General features: G+C 47.7%; 1 long non-coding RNA gene across 2 annotated transcripts; it reads right to left on the bottom strand.

The window, feature by feature from the left end:
* Positions 1-5381: 5381 nt before the first annotated feature.
* On the bottom strand, positions 5382-11086 carry LOC147023266 (uncharacterized). Of its 2 annotated transcripts, XR_015060112.1 has the most exons (3): positions 10109-11086; positions 8994-9138; positions 5382-6086 (listed from the first exon to the last, which is right to left on the bottom strand). It is a non-coding gene; the product is annotated as an uncharacterized LOC147023266 (long non-coding RNA). The 2 variants fall into 2 exon arrangements; XR_015060111.1 differs by lacking the exon at positions 10109-11086 and having other exon boundaries at positions 8994-10102.
* Positions 11087-19695: the final 8609 nt, after the last annotated feature.

The following is a 19695-nucleotide window of genomic DNA, read 5'->3' as shown; positions in this document are numbered from 1 at the left end:
CGATAGATAAGAGCTTTTGTGTTGTCTTTCTCTCCACTCCCACCCCACATTATTTTTCCGAAAATTACTTTCCGAAAAAAAAAATTTTTTCCGAAAAATTTGTGGTCCTCAAAAGATGCTTTTGTGGTCTCTTGGAGAAGGGCATCTAAGAATTTGCAATTTGGGTCACTGAATTGGATCACTAATCAAAAGCTCGAAAACATCTCGTTCCTTTCCAATTCCAAAGCTTGGTGATGCATGACGTCATCACTGGGCCCCAAAGGAAGGGAGTACTCAGTTTTTACTCCGTTTGGGTGTTTGTTGGGTGGTCGCTAGACTACCGTTATTCTCAGGTTTTGTCTGTAGGTATGTATGTAATGGACAGCTCTGGAGGCCAGAGGAGTCGACCTATTTTGATGAAACTTGACTGGTGGGTTCATACCAGGATCTCGTTGTATGCTTTTGAGCACCGTTGATATGGACGCCACCGTTGCCGAGCAACGGGACTTTGAAATATTTGAAAAAATCCGAAAAATATTTTTATATTTTTTTTTTTTTGAAAATCAAATATCGCCTTCCGTGCTTTTATGTGCACTATAATCAACCTCTTTGTCAAAAAATTTCAGCCCGATCCATTAAAAACTGTATGACAAGTATGCAATTATATAGCGACCACCCATGTCACCTACCGGCTTGTTAGTGGTCGTTGGAGTACCCTTATTTTCACTTTTTTGAGTGGTCGCAAGAGTACCCTTATTTTCTCTTTTTCCGTCTGTCTGTATGTTTGTTTGTATGTAATGGACAGCTCTGGAGGCCAGAGGAGTCAACCGATTTTGATGAAACTTAACAGGTAGGTTCATACCAGGATCAAGTTGTATGCTTTTCAGCACCGTTGCTATGGACACCACCGTTGCCTAGCAACGGGACTTTGAAATTTTTGAAAAGTCCGAAAAATATTTTTTCTAAAATCAAAAATGGGCTTCCAGGCTCTTATGCGCACTATAATCAACCTCTTTGTCAAAAACAGTGTGACAAGTATGCAATTATGTAGCCACCACCCATGTCGCCTACTGGCTTGTATGTTTGTTTGTATGTAATGGACAGCTCTGGAGGCCAGAGGAGTCAACCGATTTTGATGAAACTTGACAAGTAGGCTCATACTAGGATCGAGTTGTATGCTTTTGAGCACCGTTGCTATGGACACCACCATTGCCAAGCAACGGGACTTTGAATTTTTTGAAAAATCCCCCCAATTTTTTTTTTTTAAAATCGGCTTCCAGGCTTTTATGCGAACTATAATCAAACTCTGTCAAAAATTTTCAGCCCGATCCGTCAAAAGCTGTATGACTCGTATGCAATTATGTAGCGACCACCCATGTCGCCTACCGGCATGTTTTCTTGTTTGTTTGTCTGGGTGATATCTCAGCCATCCTTTGAGCAAGGAAGCTGAAATTTGGGGACAAAAGTGAAGATGTGCTTTGGAGAAAAAGGTTATTTTTTAATTTTTTAATAAATCAATTAATTAATTACTTTATTATTATCGATCTCTTTCCTTTCTCATCCAGGCAATATCTCGGGCATCTTTTGAGCTCGAAAGCTGATATTTGGACAGGACAGTGAACAAGTGATTTGGCTATAAAGGGTATTTTTATCTTGCCAAAACGAAGTTTTTGCAAGATATGTAAGTCAGCTCGGATGTTTTTTTATATTATTTTATTTTTTTGTCTGTAATCACGTATAAAAAATATTGCAGAGCACAGTTATCATTGGAAATTTTTGTAACTTCGCATATCAGAGGCCTATAGAGGTCCCTTTCAGTGCACAAAATTTTGAAGGTCAATGTCAAAGGTCAAGGTCACTTTGTCGCAAATCAGGGGAGTCGACGAAACCCTTGTTTTTTTTTTACTAATTTTGATCGGATCGTCTTCAAACTTCATGGGAATATAGTTCATGGTCTGGCGCTCAGCTGATTAATTTTTGGTGGCGATTGGCCTTGACCTTCATGGTTTGCGCCTAAGGTCAAACATATTTGACCCCAAGGTCAAATTTTCAAGTTTTAGGAATCATATCGTGTAGTACCTCAAATTGAACACCTCGATGAGTGCTTTCTAGATATGTCAAGCTTGAGACATTATGACGTCATTTGGTGACGTCATGAGGCAAAAGCATATTTTTCATGGTTACTCTGTAGAACGATTCTCATCGGAATCTCTCGTAGGCAGATATTCCTCAAGGAGTTGCTCCTGGTGGATAGCAGCTCTGTTCACCTCAGTGTGACCTTAAAGAAGTTACATGTGGTCACCTTTTGGCAAGATACAGGTCACCCTGCGGGTGACATTGGTTTATTTATTTATTGATCAATCAATTAATTACTTAATTTTCAAAAAGTTACAGATTCCGATGAAACGGTTGTGGTTTTTGGTATGCTATTCGGCAATTCATTATGAATAATAATTGTAAAGTGATTAATTTCTTGTCAGTTATGCAATTAAATTAATCAATGATTGTACATTGCTCCCTCCCAATTCTGACAACATGTTTTGCTAAGGCAACATCGCCAGTCGCTCAGATGTCACGTGCTGGAGGATTTGTTAGTTATTTAGCATGGGGGTGGTGTACTTTGAATGTACGGCTACTTATAAGCTGATTGCTTTTGTTTTGTTAGATCAAAAGGTCAAAGTTACATAAAATCATCAATTTTAATCTGATTGACTTGAAATTTGAACAAGGTTTGCATATCGGGTCACTGAGTTGGTTCACTAATAAATTGCTCAAAGTCAAATGTTTTAAGGTCAAAGGTCAAGGCCACAAAATCGTCAGTTTCCATCTACCTTGAAATTTGAGCAGGGTTTGCTTATTGCCGTTCACTTTTAAAAGTCCCCTGACATGCCAAAGTACATAAATTTCATTTATATATGTCCTCGAGGAGTTTTTCATCGTGATTTCAGATCTGATAATGTTTTTTTTCACAAAACTCATTCTGTAAAATGTAAAATTAAAAAAACAAACGTCTTCGGGAACGCCCCTAAAAATTCTCCTGAAAGGGGCGTAACCCACATGACGTCACGTACAGTATGTCAAAGGCTGCACGTTAATTACTCGGGTTGGTGGTCTACGTGATTGTATTGCCTTCCTGTGCGTTTCCACATTTGATTGGTCGACTCAATCGCTTCGTTCATTTCTGCTTTAAAAAAAAATCGAATATTTGGTTTTGAATAATGGATGACATGGACTTTGATTTGTCTGGTAGCAACAGTGAGTGTGAGAGAAATGAAGAATTTTCGTCTGAATCGCATGGAGAATTGTCGGATAACGTAGTCACGGGAGGTGAAGTTCAGGCAGCTGGAAATGAAATACGGCCTTAGCAGTTCGAGCCCGAAGCAGGACAAGCAGAGAACAATGGCGATGAAATTTCCGAGTTCATGACGATCGGGAGGACATCAAAGGAAGACTCGGAAAAAACAAGTAGTTAGACAAAATCCTATTCGTAATTCAATAATGTAAATTCGACTTGTATATTGCTCGATATCAGAAATATTTCAGTGAGGTGACATGACCAGCGCAGCGGACATGTTGCTTCGTGGCGAATTGATCACAAACAAGGCTGGCGCCTGTCATCGGCTGTGTCCCTCCACGCATAAAACGAACCAATCCCGCTGTCCGGATACGATGAAAACTTGTGTGCAGAACACACCTTGTGACACAATTGTCTCGAGTTGTCCGATAAATCTGACGTTCCGTTGCATTTTTATTTATTTCATTCCTACTGTCATCATGTAGCACCAGTAGAAAACAATGAAGAAAATAGAATAATAAAAGAAAACTACAGCACGTCAGATTTATCGGACAAGTTGGACGGACGACGGATTTCTCGGACTCGTCTCGACTCGAGAGTTGACAAGTAACTTGTATTAGCATGCACACAATGTATAAGTCAATGCGTAAGAGTCCTGAGGCTATGAGGCCATGTAATAGGACAGATAAATTTGTGTTTCATAGTTGTGCCAACATTTTTTTCCCTTTTCTTTTATTGCAGCATTTTGCCTAATTGTTAATGAATAGCAAGCCAATGGAAGCAGTACCTTCACTTTAGAATAAACCCATGTATGCCGAGTGCAGCCATACCTGGCTTGCATGTATGTGGAATCGTACCTATCCCAGCAGGCTGGTTTCAACGAACAATTCAATAAGCTGCAAAATGTGGGTGCAGGTTTTTTACATTGTTTGATTTTAAAATTATCTCCTTGCACCTTGAAATGATGCAATATTAATCTTTAGTATTTTTACTTATATGTCCTTTTATTTTATTTAATTGAAAGGTTCAACAGTCAAATTTTATGTTTTGTGTACATGGTATAGCCCTTTATTGTGCATACATGCATTGGATTTGTATATGACTACGACAAGGTAGTAAAGGGATAAATAATTGCCTCGTGATTGTTGTGCATACACGGCTCAGAGGCATAATTTCTTGTCTGTGTGTGAGGAATGAGGGGTTGGAATGAATAGAGCGTGATCAAAGTCACTGTCTTTGAAGTGGGCGCTGCAAATGACGCTCGTGTCGCTGGGGCCTTTCCAGTTTCCCCTCGTCAGCTTCACTTTAGATGTCCATATTCTCCGACGATTATCATCGTTTGGGAATACATGAAGGCTTACACCATCTTTGCTTGTATTGCTGCATCCTGCTACGATACATCTTGCAGGCATTTTCGAAAGTACGGCTAAAACTCTTAAACTTTCGCAAAACAATCACTGGAATTAATACGATCACAGAGATTGCACCAACATGTGCAAAATGCATTTGTACAGACTTTATAAGACGCGCGACATCTCGACTCTCGAGTCAATCTACTCTGTGCGAGTTACTGTGTGACGTCACGCTGCGATTCGCTGAAGTCCATTTTTTTAAGGGGTGGGGAATAGCACGTTGTGAAAGGCTCCAGAAATGATTGAAATATTGCTCTAATTATCCCATTTTTTATTAAAAAAAAAAAAAACTTGGGTGATTTCTTTACTTGGAAGGTCAAGATATATATATATATATATATATATATATATATATATATATATATATATATATATATATATATATATATATATATATATATATATATATATATATATTTTTCATGTCAAGGGACCTTTAAGGGAAAAAGGTTCAGGTTGCCTAAAATTGGCATTTTTTGAACTTTTTATTAATTTTTTTAGCTGTTTTTGTCATGTTGAATATACGGAAGAAGTCTGAATAAAAAGCAGACATGGACGGTCTTTGCATTTTCAGATGCTTTCTCGTTATATTATATTTTACATGGTGGGACAAATCCATAAAATGTTCTTGGATCAAAAAAAATCACTATCTTTAGATTAACAAAGCCAAACAAAAAAAATTCACTCTACAGTGCTTACAGCAGTGTTGTTTATACCATTTGCTCTCTGTAGAAGTTATTCCACTTGCACTTTATGGTTCATCAGGAAAAAAATTGAAAAATAAGCCTCCAGAAAGCAAATTTACAGAATATCATTCATTCGTATCAAGCTGCAGTTTTCATTTGGCAAGCATGCCCAAAAACAATGCACAAAAGTGAAAGCCAAGATACAAAGAAAATATATTACAAACTTTTGTTCAAGCAAGATGAACGGTTGATCACATTGTGGCAAGCCTGATTTATAAATTTCAAGACAAACCTCCGATAAGTTATTGAACAGGCAGTGCAGTGAGCATTGATAGATCACCAATCATCCTCATCATCTATGATACCGTACTACTTAAAGAGTCTGTGCTGCCGAAGCGGTCTCTCATCAAGGGTTATGCTGCATGGTTCGCCAATGCCTTCTCAGGAAAGGTGACCAGAGGCTTCCGATTCAAATTCAAACCTGATAATGGCACACAAGAGTGATGCCAAGCCAAGGGCAATATAATTTCAAGTGGATGGAACAGATGGCAGTGTAAGGAAAAGTTCAGTTGTGCAAGTTTTGAAGCACTTGCTGACAGCGTAGACAGATGTCGTCGTGTTCATTGGCTGTGCATCGACGGCACCGCAAGCAGCGTGACTGGGTCGCTTTCCTCACCAATAACTTGAAAGTATTCTCTTCACTAATACCTTTTCCTGAAACGGTTAACAACAATATATTTTGGTGACTTCACATGAAAAGACACACACACAAACACACGTTATGGGTTCGACGGGTGTAATCCCTTTAACACAATTATCGAGCCGATCAGATCCTGAGTGACATTTGTTTGTGCAGGAGGAGTTTCACACATGTCCCCACAAAGAAAAATGATGAAAACTAACACGTTGTTTAACTATTCCAACACATTCACTCCATGCACGTAACCATTACAATTCTCAATTCAATTATATCAACACATGACCGGGTAGGTTCAAACACTCTTCACGAAATGCAATCCGCACTGGTCCACCGCTCGTCTTCAAAAGTGTCTTTCAGCGAGTGTCAAACAGCAGGATGGCATGACCACAAAATGGTCCTTGGTCAACACAAATGATGACAAGCAGTCCTTAGTGAGGTGCATGACAAGGGTGGCAGGTAAACAGGCATGGCAATGGTAAACTGGGCCTGCAGATGTCTTGTCATACATGTACCTGAGGGGGTGGTGGTGCCAGCCGATCAGAACCATCCCTCCACTCCCCACATGGGCCTATCCTTGTCATTGTCCATGTCCCACTTTCCCCGTCTGGCCTTGCTCTGTCTCGCTTGCACAGAGCGGGACTTGCACACACAGAGATCCCGCAGCCACTCCGGCTGTCCCCATTCAGGCCGGGTGCACTGCATGTACCGCAAATGCTCCGCAGCATGCCGTGCTCCGCACACCAGTTCCCATGGAAAACTCTGAAAACCAAAATCCATTAATTTTAATCCCCTCAATCGTCCCCTTTCTTTGAGCCATCCGCGCTCTGGTGATTTTTTCCCAGCACGGACTGTGCATTCTCAGTCACATCATGCCTCGCACGACGAGTCTCATGAGGTCAGCGCAGATTCCAAATTCATCACTTTAAATTTTCCCATGCTCCAGAGGCTCACCCTCCCGTCAGTCAAGCTAACCACCACCCCTATCTGAGTCGGTACACATCCCGTGCTCTTGCATTCATCTGTCCATTCCACACAACAGCCTCTTGTCACACACTCCATACCTCGCATCACTCCAAGAAAACCTGGGTCCTTTATTCCCCTTAAGCTTGGCACACTCCCCTTCGTATCCTCCACTTCTTCCAGCTCACATATTCTCACCTTGACCAGGTCACTCTTAATTCCCATCTTGCCCCTGTACAGTTTTCAATTTTTACTTTTAATTATTTCTGTCCTTTCATAAGTCCTTTTATTTCAATCTTAATTTCATCTATTTCCTTCGTCATACTGGTCTCACCCCGGACACCACCCACGCACTCCCTCACTTCATTCACCTCTTCCTTTACAGCTTTGATCCTCACTGTCATGTCATTGCTCATAACCTTTAATTTTGTCTCCATGCCAGCCTGTCTCGCACCCATTTTGTTGCTCAATGCCTTTACGTCATTCTACACCATCTCCATTTTTGCCAGTAGCTGCGTCATCACCATCATAATCAGTCGACGCTAGCAATGCCAACCCGCTGCCTCCTGGCATCGATCAATCACTATGGGCACATCTGTTGTGCCCCCCTGCTGCTCCCTCCTCCACAGTATCATTCTCAGAGTTTTCTCCACCTCTTCTGTAAAACCCACATGATCTTGCCTGTCTTGATTAAACATAGCTGCTTTTATTTAAATTTCACCCTCGCACAATGCTCCATTATATAATTTTGAACTTGCACAATCCCAACTCCCAACGTTAGAGTCGGGGGTTCAAAAGGTCCCACTCACAGACGCCAAATGTTACGAAAATGGTGTCGGGGAGGGTCAGGGTTTATATCTCTCTCCTGACGTCAAAAGTTCTGGGTTCCCCGGTCAGTTACGACAAGCTTCTCGGACCTTTTTCCCGACCTTTGAACCTGAAGCCGATGAGCCACAAATAACTCCATGGCACAATGGGTTTGTAAGCAATCATGGGCACTGTCCAATTCCCACATTACCTTCCTGGAAAATTAATCCCCCCCAGATAGGTAACCATGCTCTCAATGCCCCACAACTGTCAATCAAGAATGGCCGAACAATACCGCAAATGTCAGGCCAGGCCAGATTACATATGTGACTTGCTACAGGTACCATGTAAAACTGGACTAACCTGTTTCATGATCGGGTTGTCGACAACTAAACCGTTTCCCCGTGTATGGGGGAAACCGTTTCCCCCGTCCCCGACTAAACCGTGTATGGATATGTACACCCAGCAGGATTAAAAACAAAACCTGTCAAATGGTGGAGGAGCTCCTTGTGAGCCAACGGCCATCCATATCTAGTGACCAACTGTGTCTACAGACATCCTCCTGCAATTGAGTTACTTTTTTATTTTTCTTTCGGAGGTTGGTGGAAGGATTTGCACTCCAGTCACCATAAAACCCTCCATTCCGCAAAACGTATGACAAAGAAATCTGAAAACCCACTCCGTGGGAGGACCTCCGATGCAGCTGCCCTCCGCAGGGCAGCTCACCAGATGACGGGATTGGTGTAAAGCCTTCGGGACCCCCACTCTGATTGCAGGAAAACCCCGGGATAACCTTCCCAGGTCAGATTGCAGTTAGTGTGCGTCGGGGTAGTGCTGAGATGTCGTCCACCAGACAGCGGTCTCCTTGGGTTAACCTGAGGCTGTCCCTTCAGGTGGTTGCCTGAAATGTCCTATCCCTAAGAGAGGATGATCACCTGTCTCTGTTATCATCTGAGCTCAAGCGTTTGGACCGCTATTGCAGCGCTCTCTGAGTTTCAGAGAACGGATTGTGGTGAGAACATGGCTGGCGCAGTAATTGGTCTTTATTTTGATTACTACCCTTCATCACAATACCGTGTGACAAGAAATTCAAAATATTGGTTTTCTATTCTATGAAAGTTGTCAAAAAGCAAGTCAAAAGGTGAGTCACCAACCTGGCAAATAAATGTGGAACTTTCCATCATAAATTTCTTCTTCACTTCTCACTTCCTGGGGCACTTTGGTCACAATTGTGGTTTGTGAACACATCAATATCTCATTCAGTTGAGAAGTATTGGAGGTTTCTGTCTCATGAAGAACCTGGAGGGACATCATAAATGCTTTGTACAAGTGGAATGGTTGTTGTCATGAAAATGAAAGGATGACAAACACATGACGTCAAGGGAGAAACAAGGCTGGTGAACAGGATAATGCAAATTACTGCAAACAAAACTTGCATGGTATTTTAAACAACTAACTCAAACAATGTATTTGCTTTAATCAGTAAAGATATTTTGCATGTTCACTTCTGGGAGTCAGTTGTGTCATGAGCATCGCCAGCCAAGAAACTTGAGGCTCAAGGAGTACTTCAATACCACTGCAGATAGGTTACTCATCTAATATTTCATAACATGCCTTTCAGTCTCTGCCCTCTGTTTTATACCACCCTCAGGTACCACTAACTTAACCAGCAACTCCATCCTGCCCGATCTCCCCCCAACTGTTCAATCCCACTCTTCACCCCATTCCTTTAAGGTGGCAGGCCAAAACCAACTCCTCCCAGACTATCTCCATCCATAACAACAACTATCTTAGCAACTATTGGGGATGCCTCATCGTGGTGGTTGGACCACCGAATGCAAGACTTCGGCCAAATGTTCCCCATTCTTCCTTTCTGCCCAGATTCGTCAGAACAGGGTGGCCATGGTCAGAGTGCCGATCAGTTCCCATGGACCGGCCCACTCATCTTCCATATAAACCCCTCACACACAAACTTAAATTGCCACACATCACACGCACCACATGCATCACATATCCACAACAGGTTTTTTTCCCCCTACTCTTTGAGGAGTGACCTCCCTCCGGCAGTCCTCCCCTCTCTCCTCCTTCTCGACGGAGACAAAGAAACTAACTCAGGACCCACCACAATATACATTTTCCCAACATATGAAATTCACATCACAAGCTCCAGGTTGAGAAGGGGTTCCATCTGCTGCACAAGGTACCGAGAAGGGCAACATTTCCACAACCCACAATTGAGAAGGCAAACAGGATCCTTCAATCTTCTTACCTTGAACCACAATATTCCCCGCTTGGGGACCAAGGTACAAGATGACATCATCTTCCATCTCGTCCATGTTAAATATACCATCAGAGATGGGGAATCCCCCGCCATTGAATGAAAAAGGTCATACATATTCCAGATAATGAGGGAGGTGAAATGGAAACAAGACACCATTTGGTCATCATTTCGAAAAAGTTCCCCAGGGGTGAGGAACACAGTAACCAAAAATAATTGAAATCAGATAAGCGGTTTTCCATTTATTACAAAAAACATTTTTTTCAGGATGGCCGCCTGGGGCGGCCATCTTGGATCCGGCCATGCCCAAAATCAATACCGTTCTTCCTTTTCAGGTGGTACATGTGTGACTCAAATTTCAAATCGATATGGCGAACAGTTTGAGTTATCGCACTCACAGCTATAAATGTTGACGCCTGGACGGACAGCCGGACAACCTGGGTGACAACAATATCCCCCTTCTGGCACGCGGCGGGGGATAAAAACCGGTTCCATGATAAATTGCTTCGCCTCGATTCGTTTCATGAGCTGTGCATGGGAATGTGTTTGAGAACGAGTGTTCGAATCCGGGTGTCGGAAATTGATTGTTTTGGAAATAAGATTCGAATACGGAGTTGGAAAATGAACGCTGAGGAGTTATGTTTGATGGATAATCAACATTTGAAGGATAATGAAGAAGAGTACAATGGGAAAGATTATATCGACAGTCATTGACCCTGTAACAGCAGCCTGCACATATGCCGCATTTTCTCCTCGAGCCAAATGATGTAACAACTCGATATTTTCACCTCACATCATAAACTTTCTCTGCCTTTTGGTACAACTAACTTTGTCCATTGTGTTGATCGCTCACATTTGGCCTTATGAGAAGCAATGCGCGAGAAACACCACAAAGCTCGTAATGGGAGGTGATCGTTCATGCACGGGACGCAAACGATGCCTCATCTCAGCTCAAAAACCACGATTGGTTGAAATGAAATCCCATGATAACGGAATTGGAACACAATTGCATGTCCGTGATATTGGAGGGTTTCCTGCGCACACACATGTATATATATATATATATATATATATATATATATATATATATATATATATATATATATATATATATATATATATGTACATGTCTATATGTACATGTCTATATGTACATGTCTATATGTACATGTCTATATGTACATGTCTATATGTACATGTCTATACATCTCCAGACATCTCTCGCTCTCGTTGTGGGCCGCTGGACCCACTTTGTGTTATAGATCGCTGAAGTCTGGGGAGGCCATCTTGAGGCTTGAATTGGGCCTCGGCACAGGACGCTAGCTCTCCCTTATTCCCCTCTGGGAAGGGAACGTAGGGGTTGGGAGTAGGCTTGGTGACAGGATAGGTTAGCCGAACAAGGACGATAAAGGGGGTTAGGGGACGATTTATAGTGGGGAAGTAAAAATAAAAACAACAACAACAAAAAAGTTGGGGCTAAATTGGGGTTTGACAAATTAAGGGAGTGGGTAGAGACAGTGACAGGCAAAGGCGATAGGTTGGGAGGGAGACCGTAGGGTAGGTCCGAGCCCGCCTTCCGAGTGGCCAGCACCACCGCACTCCCTCCACCAACCTGCACTGCAAGGAAAGGCCGGCCAACTTCATCGGCAGTTGTGTTTTGCTGCGAGGCCTGTACCGGCCGGATCGTCTGCAGCTGTTTACTGCAAGGCCTGTGCCGGCCAGTTCGTCTGCCGGCTGTGTTTGCCTGCAATGGCCTTGTTCTGCAGGCTGTGGTTGCCTGCTCACCTTTGCCATACCATGCCCACTGCCCCTGTTCACCAGCCCCGTTCAATTTTGCTTTGCCCCCCTCCCCCCTGTTCATTTCCATGTGCGCCAGGATCAAAGCAACAGTTTGCAAGCTGCAAGAACTGCCCTGTTGGCAGCTACAACACGGGCCTGCAGTGGCGGCCCGTGCACCGTGTTTGCGTCCATCCATTCATCCATTCATCCATCCATCCATCCATCCGTTGTGCTCATTGCGTGTGCCACTTGAGCTGGCACGGAGACTGCGTTTGTGCAGCCCATGCACCGTTGTGGTTCACTGGGTTCATTTTAAAAAGGGGAGGCCTAGGACTGCATGTGAGCAGCCGGCCACGTTCCCTGTCACCTGCATTGTTTGAGCCAGAGACTGCATGCGAGCAGCCTGGCTCCCTGCTAACTGCTTTCTTTTTGCAGAGTCCATTGATCCTGGGCCATGGTTTAGTGTAAAATTTGTAAGTTAAGATGTACTGTAAATATGAGTGCGCCCCCGGCATGTATGTCTTAGCACCGGCAATTTTATTTAAGTCGTCCGTGTGAGTGGGTTTGTTTAGTTAGTTACTCAGCCCTCAGGTTATTTATTTTGGAGACACGAATACCGTGAATGTCGCACTCAGGGATCCATAGGTAAAACGTACTAGGGGAGAACTACACATGATGGCACACGAAAATTTGACGACTCGGGACGAGTCTGTAAAAAGGGGAGGGGGTAGTGTTGTGGTTGAGGAAATTCGCAAACCACCATTCAGGTCCCGTAGGTGAGATATCTCTGTAAGTATATGTGTAGTTAGCCCAAACCCGTTGTTTAGAGGGAATAAATGGGATTCATTCGGGCTGCGACCCTTCAAGATAGCCGTTTTTCTGTTCTATCTTTATTTTGAACCAACCACGTCTCAACCGCCATCACACAACAACCACCAACCACAACGCCGCTTCACAACAACAACAACGCCAACAGCCACGACCTTTACCGTCACAACTCGCTCTCGCAATCATCGCATCACCGCCATTCCAAGCGTCACCGTGGCCAGGGACCACCACAATAAACCCTCCACCACCTTCACCTCTCCTCCTTCTGCCGCCATTCCCGCACCGCTTGTGGGCACCGATCCTGGACTCGTACAGGGCGCGCGCCGAGCAGCGGGTGCAAAAAGCGGCCTTTCCGGGGAAGTCGGATCAGGAATGATTCACACCCACTTCTGTTCCGTCCTATCAGCGAGCGCGGGGCGATTTGGCCCCGCCTCCAGGCGCGTCGGAGTAGAATCGACATATGCAAATTCGAGGATCAGGAATGATTCACGCCCACTTTTCCTCCGTCCAATGGGCCAGCGTGGCTCCGCCCCCGAGCCGATCCTGATCCGAAAATCTGCATATGGTTTCTCCTGCTGACTATAAAGCGCCGAGCGCGGGGCGAATCGAGTGAGAAGAGTTTCTGTTTCGGGCTCAAGGGAGAGAAGAGTTTCTGTTTCAGGCTCAAGGGAGAGAAGAGTTTCTGTTTCGGGCTCGAGTGAGAGAAGAGTTTCTGTTTCGGGCTCGAGTTGGAGAAGAGTTTCTGTTTCGGGCTCGAGTTGGAGTAGAGGGTTTCTGTTTCGGGCTTGGGCGCGTTATGGCGGCGGCGAAGTGTGGCAGCAGCAGTCAAGATGGGTCTGGAGGAGAGTCGGTCTGTCGGGGTTCGGAGTGTGTCGGGGAGCTGCAGAGAGGAGAAGCCGGGAACGTGGTCGAGGGCGCAGTGGAGTCGCTCGTCGCGGGACCCAAGCAAGCCAGCTATCCTCTTTCCCCAGAGCATCAACAACCCCCCCTGTTTCCCCCCCGCGCTGAGATAGTGCGAAAAGGGGGGCCCCGTTCCCACCCCATTCCAGGCAGTGCCAGCGAGGCCCGCGGAGGAGCGTGGAGTCGGGGCGCAGCCGCCATTTTGCGGCTCATCACCAGACGGGTAGGCTCGACGCGGTCTCGGCCCCAGGCCCGTCTGCCCCCTTATAGTTGAGGGTGGCCCCTTTTTCTTTTGCTTTGGAGTACATGTGTTGTCGGCGCCGCCTGTAAAGTAAAACTGTGGAAGTGTTGCCGTGTGCTCGCGTAGTCGGTAGTAGATCTGCATTGTTGTGTTCCTTTTGTTACATTTGCTTTTGGTGCATAATTGTTGTGTTTCTTTTACATTTGCTTTTGGTGCATAATTGTTGTAATTGTATATGTGTGCTTTTCGTTTGCCGCGGAATAAATGTGAATTATGTTGAACTGTTTTTCCCGTTTCGCTTCGTCTTTTCTTTTACGTGAAGTAAGATGGAGATTCAATTAATGGTTGGTCGTGGGCGAAATACGCCCAATAATTAATCGGAACCGTCGAGGTTGACGATAACACCGCTCGGTTATCCCGATAGTACGGAACGGGTCGCTTAAAGTGGCCTGTGTCCGAAGTCGACCTGCGGCGAGGTGCGGTCGCCCGGTCTACCCTCCGTGTGGGTACTGAGGTAGGTCAAATTTGGCGAACAACCCGATCCCATGCGGGGGGCCGATTGGCACGATCGTGGTGAGGCCGAAAGGCCCACCCGTGACTAGTTCCCGGCGTTAGTCCGAGAGGGTCACGACAAAATTGTCCGTCCGGTGGGCGACGTGCCACGATTCGAGTTACGTGGCCGCTCGCACGCCGGCGGGCGCGAATCCGCAACACTGGTGTCAGGTCGTGAGACACAAACTCATCCCCCTCCTCGCGACACTGGTGTCGGAGAACGGGACAACGGGCTCTCCTGTCACCAGCTAAATTCACGGGAATCGGTCCAGGGGTGAGAGAAGCGACCCCCGATTCCCTCCAAATTACGAGCGATTCAAATTAAACCTTTACGAGAAATAAGATGGCGTCTCAAGGCGAGCGGGAGCCGGGGGTATTAGAAATGGATTTAGAATGTGTAGAATCCATGGTCCAGGATGAAAACCCTGAGCAGGAAATGTTGGTTGTGCAGGAACACGAACTCCCCCAACTGAACCCAGAGCCCGAAATAGGTGCGGCGGCGGCCGCGGTGTATGACACCTCCCCTCCCCCTCTCCACCAAAACCTCCCGATCCTTGCCGAATCGGCTCACCCAAGCGCACCCGACATGGCCCAGCTATACGCCATGCTGGCAGGAATCAGTGGGGACATGCACGAAATGAAAACGAAGATGGATACATTCACAAACGAAATAAAACCCATGAAAACTAATATGGAAACAAATGCGCAAGGAATGAAGGAAGGAATGAAAGAGCTGTGGGGTGAGACGCGGAACATGGGCCGAAGCCTGCAGGCGGGCATGAAGGCAGTAACCGGGGAGCTCAAAATGGCGACGCCACGTGTGGGAGCGAACGAGCTGGGAGGGAGTGCAACGGCTGTCGGGCCTGCGGTGGAGGCGGGTAAGGAAAAAATAATTCGGGGGACGTGTTAGGCGAGGGTCGTGACGGAAAAAGTGACGGTAACCGAGAGGGAAAAACTAATTGGGGTGACGGAGACGTGCACGAGGGAGATAACAAGGGAAGAGACGGAAATAATAGTTAAGACAAGGGAGCAAAAGGGTGAAGAGGTGACTGAGTTGGCAGAGACACGGGAGATGGGAACGATAGAGGGAAGACTACACGATGAAGACGGGGATAGAGACGCACACACACACACACGGAGGTAGTGGAGGACAATGGGGGTGAGCTGGCGGACTCGGTAGAGACCCAGTGCGAGCACCTGGATGGCCTCCTCCAGGAACGAGGGGAGGGAGTATGCCCCCTTGAGGCGAGTCACGACCAGGTGGGTTCGGTCGTGCTTTGCGAGGTCGAGGGGAGGAGTGCTGTGGACAGGTGCACGGAGAGCTTGGGGGGTATAGAGGCCCCGGGGACCCTTGTGGGGACACAAATCCCCAGTGTGGTTGTCCCGGTGTGTGTGGTGCGAGGTGTGAGTGCGTCCCCGTGTGTGGAAGCGACTCCGTGTGTGAGTGGTGTGGTGGTGAGTGTGCCGGAGTGCGTGCTCCCAGCACGCCGTGTGTGGATAAGGCACCGCGTGTGAGGGTCGCCGTGTGTGTGAGTGAAACGGCCAGTATGAGTGAGGCACCGCGGGCGAGTGCCCCCGCGTGTGTGAGTGGTATGGTTTGTGTGAGGGAAATGGCACGAGTGAGTGGAAGGCCGCGAGTGAGTGGAGCCACGTGTGCGAGGGAGGTGGCATGCGTGAGTGAGCGGCCGAGTGTGAGGGAGACAGCGTGTGCAAGGTCGCTGTGTGTGAGGGAGATGTCGGTGGGCATGTGTGAACATGCAGCCGCGTCTCCCAGGGTGAATGTAATGGAGTGGTGTATGAGCGTCGTGGCACGCAGGAGTGCGTGGGTCGAATGGCGACGGAGACTGCGACAGAGGGACAAAAGCCGGGTAGCGGCTGTAGCTGTTTCGGGGACCGTGCCGGGTTCACCCAGCAGCGAGCGTGCGGTCCGTGCTGTGCAACGCACGAGGCCCCCACATGCTCGCTTGCGAGAGTGAAGTCCCGGTCCGGAAACGAGCGCGGTGAATGTTGCCGATCCCGCGACGGACAAAGTTTAGGCAGGATTACGGATTTGGACCGGACGGGTTCTCCACACGATCGTGTGTGTTAAGCTCCAACGGGCAAAGCACATGTGTTCGCGTGGGGAACCCCTCGAGACGTGGGGCTTGTGTTTTTTTTATGCGCACGGTGACGTCATGGCTGCACGTGGGGTTGGAATCCGGCAGGAGGGGTATCCCTGCCAGATGGTACCGTCCAAGGAGGGACGAGGTACACGTGCAGCTGCATGACGTCACGGGCAGGTGCAAAGTGCGCGAGCTGTGAGTTGCCACGCTGGTGCTGCGCATGTGAAAAAAAAAAAGCAAGCCTCACTTTCGGGTGCACAGGATTCCTGGTCAAGGGGTGGAAGACCCCCTTGACCAGGGCACAGGATGGAAACTAGTTAGGGGGAAGGGTTAGCATAGCTAGACCGGCTCCATGGGGCAGGGGTAAGTCCTCATGGGGTCCGTGGAATGGATTAGTTAGAGGGATTGTTAGCGAGATTTAGGTTGGGAAAATGGAGTATGGGATTATTTTGGAGACAGAGACAGACTTGTGGATGTGTAGCGGGGATGTAGCTTAGCTACGTAGTGTTAAAAGGAACGTGCTGTAGTTTAAGGGACGACGTGGGAGCACGAGTTAGTTTGGGGATGTAGTTAGAAGGATGGCAGAGTTCAGTGGTGTGTGTGTTGAAGAGTTGTTGGTGAGTGAAGTGGAAGCATGTGCTTGTTGAGTGAGTGAGGCCAGCGGGTCTGTGTGTGTGGAGCGAATGGGGAATGCATGGTGCGATGAGTGATTGGGAGGAGGAGTGACTCCCGCCCAAGGGACCCCGGGGTCAGTATAAAGTAAGTTAGCTGGGCTAGTCAAATTGAAAAATGGAGGTCGTTTTGTTGTTGGTGTGAATGTAGGCTCGAAACCCATTTGGAGGGGTGCAGGAGCCCTGTTGACGGGCTGGGAGCGTGGCAGCGAAAGGTGAGTATCGCTGAGTGGGTACCCCGGGCACCAGGCTAGTCGGCCGTGGTAGGCCAAGGGCCCATGGGGGGCCGGGATAGCGTAGTGGGCACGGGTGCGCCTGCTTGGTGCGGGGGCCCGGGGCGCCATCAGCCGCGTGGGCAGTGTTGTGGGCACAGGGTGACCCTCGGAAAGGGGCCCGGGAAGCCAGCCTGCCACGTGTGCGTTTCAGGGGAGGTGCCATGGGGGGCACTCCCCGGTGTTTAGGGAGCTGGTAGGCTTGGAGGCAGTGTAGTGCTCGGGGGTGCCATAGCGGGAGATTCGGCAGTGGGTCGTGCCTGCCAAGGGGAGCCACGCGTCCCAGCCATGAGACCGTGTGAGGGCACGGAGAGAAAATTGGGGGGCGAGGCCCGAAATTGTGAGGACACCAACACAGGCGACGGGAATCTGGGTGTTAGAACCAATAGTTTAAGCGAGAGGCGCTTGTTGAAAGCCCCGGGGTAGTTTAACAGTTAAATGGATAGGGTAGATTAGGAAGTGTACCCCTCCGCACCATCCATCCCCTCGCTCTCGTTGTGGGCCGCTGGACCCACTTTGGTTTAGATTGCTGAAGTCTGGGGAGGCCATTCTGAGGCTTCGTTGGGCCTCGACACAGGACGCTAGCTCTCCCTTGTTCCCCTCCGGGAAGGGAACGTAGGGGTTGGGAGTAGGCTAGGTGACAGGATAGGTTAGCCGAACAAGGACAGTACAGGGGGTTAGGGGACAATTTATAGTGGGGAAGTAAAAAAAAAAAAAAAAGTTGGGGCTAAATTGGGGTTTGACAAATTAAGGGAGTGGGTAGAGACAGTGACAGGCAAAGGCGATAGGTTGGGAGGGAGACCGTAGGGTAGGTCCGAGCCCGCCTTCCGAGTGGCCAGCACCACCGCACTCCCTCCACCAACCTCCACTGAACGGCAAAGGCTGGCCAGCTTCATCTGCTGGCTGCGTTGCTGCAAGGCAAAGGCCGGCCCACTTCATCGGCAGCTGTTGTTTTGCCGCAAGGCCTGTGCTGGCTGGATCGGCTGCAGCTGCTGTGCTGCAAGGCCTGTACCGGCCGGATCGTCTGCAGCTGTTTTCTGCAAGGCCTGTGCCGGCCAGTTCATCTGCCGGCTGTGTTTGCCTGCAGCGGCCTTGTTCAGCAGGCTGTGTTTGCCTGATCACCTTTGCCATGCCATGCCCACTGCCCCTGTTCACCAGCCCCGTTCAATTTTTGCTTTGCCCCCCCCCCCCGGTTCATTGCCATGTGCGCCAGGATCAGAAAGCAACAGTTTGCAAGCTGCGAGAACTGCCCTGTTGGCAGCTACAACACGGGCCTGCAGTGGCGGCCCGTGCACCATGTTTGTGTCCATCCATCCATCCGTTGTGTTCATTGCGTGTGCCAATTGAGCTGGCACGGAGACTGCGTTTGTGCAGCCCATGCACCGTTGTGGTTCACTGCGTTCAGTTCAAAAGGGAAGGCCTTGGACTGCGTGTGAGCAGCCGGCTACGTTCTCTGTCACCTGCATTGTTTGAGCCAGAGACTGCATGCGAGCAGCCTGGCTCCCTGCTAACTGCTTTCTTTTTGCAAAGTCCATTGATCCTGGGCCATGGTTTAGTGTAAAATTTGTAAGTTAAGGTTAAGATGTACTGTAAATATGAGTGCGCCCCCGGCATGTCTGTCCTAGCGCCGGTAATTTTATTTAAGTCGTCCATGTGAGTGGGTTTGTTTAGGTAGTTACTCAGCCCTCAGGTTATTTATTTTGGGGACATGAATACCATGAATGTCGCACTCAGGGATCCGTAGGTAAAATGTACGGTACTAGGGGAAAACTACACATGATGGCACACGAAAATTTGACGACTCGGGGCGAGTCTGTAAAAAGGGGAGGGGGTAGTGTTGTGGTTGACGAAATTCGCAAACCACCATTCAGGTCCCGTCGGTGAGATATCTCTGTAAGCATATGTGTAGTTAGGCCCAAACCCTTTGTTTAGAGGGAATAAATGTCATTCATTCAGGCTGCGACCCTTTTAGATAGCCGTTTTTCTTTTACTATCTTTATTTTGGACCAGCCACCATTACTACCACCACAACCACCACCAACCACGTCAACAGCCATCACACAACAACCACCAACCGCAACGCCGCTTCACAACAACAGCCACGACCCTTGCCGTCACATCTCGCTCTCGCAACCATCGCATCACCGCCATTCCCGCGCCGCTTGTGGGCACCGATCCTGGACTCGTACAGGGCGCGCTCCGAGCAGCGGATGCAAAAACACCAGCCTTTCCG

The sequence above is a fragment of the Eptatretus burgeri genome, chromosome 7 (genome assembly GCF_056783735.1).
Source record: "Eptatretus burgeri isolate ZD-2024b chromosome 7, Ebu_testis_v1, whole genome shotgun sequence".
Classification (NCBI taxonomy): domain Eukaryota; kingdom Metazoa; phylum Chordata; class Myxini; order Myxiniformes; family Myxinidae; genus Eptatretus; species Eptatretus burgeri.
This window is presented reverse-complemented; position numbering and strand designations above follow the sequence as displayed.